The sequence below is a fragment of the Cyphomyrmex costatus genome, unplaced genomic scaffold (genome assembly GCF_001594065.2).
Source record: "Cyphomyrmex costatus isolate MS0001 unplaced genomic scaffold, Ccosl1.0 scaffold1053, whole genome shotgun sequence".
NCBI lineage: Eukaryota > Metazoa > Arthropoda > Insecta > Hymenoptera > Formicidae > Cyphomyrmex > Cyphomyrmex costatus.
Window position 1 is genome coordinate 823,570 of NW_017275012.1, and position 2,366 is coordinate 825,935.

Genomic DNA, 2,366 nt, shown 5'->3' on the forward strand with positions numbered 1-2,366 from the left:
ATCTTCCTTGTCGAACAAATATGAAAAGTTTGCTGTTGAGATTGAATATTAAAATTAAGTCATTGAAAAATTATAATATTTAGGAAAGAATGAAGATTGTGTTGGCTGTGTTAGTCAAATTTATTAGTTTATTAGTTAATAACACATATAATTTATAAATTATATGAAATAATTACCTATTGCTACAACTCATAATAATCTATTATAAATAATACAAGGATACAAAATTTTTAGATTCAAAATTATATTTAAGGATCTTATTAATTATTAAGTATTAAAAATAAATCTTTTATAAATTTTTTTACAAATGTACGATATTTTATAATTATTACATTTTATAGTTAATTAAGGGAAAAGTTACATGGAAGGTAGTAAAGTGAAGTTATCGTAAAAGTTCTTCTATAACCATTCTCTTCGAGAAAAAAATTGAAAAGTCAATTTAAAATATCTCCATGCAGTTTATAAAACAAATGTACATCTATAAAAAATGACTTATAATGGAAAAAAAGCTAGTATTAATAAGCAATCTTTATTCTTTCTAATGGTATGAAATTTTTCAAAATAACAGAAAAAATAACTAGAATACATTAGAGAGAAAAGAAAATAAGGATAATTAATACTTTCCATGCAAGATTGATTAGGCAATCTTCTCGTTTCCTAGCAAAAATAATTGATTTGATAACAAATAAAAGGTTAAAATTTCTTTCCGAGAAATATATATATATTTATGTAAATATATATATATATATTGACTATAACAAAACTTCATGCACCGAAAATTATATAATTAAAATGAAAAATTACTAATATGCAAAAATTTGTTTTGATGTAACGATGATATAGTAGTATTTCCTCATTCGATATAGTTGTATATTATCAAACATTATTGCAAAATTATTCCTTATGATTGTGTTTTATAATTGTACACAGACGAATAATAAATTTAAATCGTTAGAATTCGAAAAAGAGAGATGCCAAAGAATATTGCATTTATATACATTCTAATAAATATATTCCGTTTCTTCCATGATATTGCGTGTATGTGTGTGTGTGTGTGTATATGTATATATACACATGACACATGCATACAGACGTATGTATGTATACAGGGTGAGATATTTAAAACAGGGTATCAATTATGTAACTTTTTTTCTAGAACGGAAACGTGAAAAGTGAAAACTTATAAATGTATGAATTAATATATACACACATATACATACAAATATTTTCACTTCACGTTTCCGCCCTAGGGAGTTACACGATCGATACCATATAGGTATCGAATACCTGAATACTCACTTGTTTTTAACAAGAGAAGGAAAAGTATCAAAAGTTGCTTGGTTTCGAGGGGCACATAATGTGATGTCAATTGTTCTGTAGGTGGAGGCGTAAAGGATAGACAAAGATCAAATCTGTTTTTTTTTTAACGGAATATGTTTTTTTATTTACATTTTGGTAGAGCATTTTAAGACGAATACAGTGACTTATAATTAAAGATTATTCAAGATTATGCAAGATCATTAATGAAAAATAATTGAGTGGAAAATAAATCATTTCAAAGCACTTATCGAATAATTTCGTGTCTTCTCTGCTTGTTGGTATACCGCTAATCATTTTAAGTGTATCACGGTATGTATAAATAAACATTGAATCGCACATAGCATTATCCATATTTATCGATCAGTTTGAATTTATCTATCGATCGAAGTGCGTGTCTTGCGAAATGTGTTATACGAAAGCGAAAAAAGTCGATATAATTTTCATCTATGGTGATCTATATATTTTGCAAGACACGTACTTCGATTGATAAATTCAAACTGATTAGTAAATATAGATAACACTATGTGCTATTCAATGTTTATTTACATACCGTGATACACTTGAACGTGGTATACCAACAAGCAGAGAAGACACGAAATTATACGAAGAGTGCCTTGAAACAATTTATTTTCCATTCAATTATTTTCTATTATTGATCTTGCGTAACCTTGAATGACTTTCAATTATAAGTCACTGTATTCATCTTAAAATGCTCTATCAGAATGTGTAAATAAAAAAACATCATTCCATTTAAAAAAACAGATTTGACCTTTGCCTATCCTTTACGCCTCCACCTACAAAACAATTATTGACATGACATTATGTGCTTCTCGAAACCATGCAAGCAACTTTTGTTTGATACTTTTTCTTCTATTGTTAAATACAAGCGAATTATTCAAGTAACCTGTTTTAAATGCCTCACTCTGTATACATATGTCAAGATTTAATATTTACATATATTCACATTTAATTTTTAATTTCGTCATATGAAAACTTTAAATAGCATGTTTAATTTTATTCATTAAGTAACTAGGAAATGAATTAAA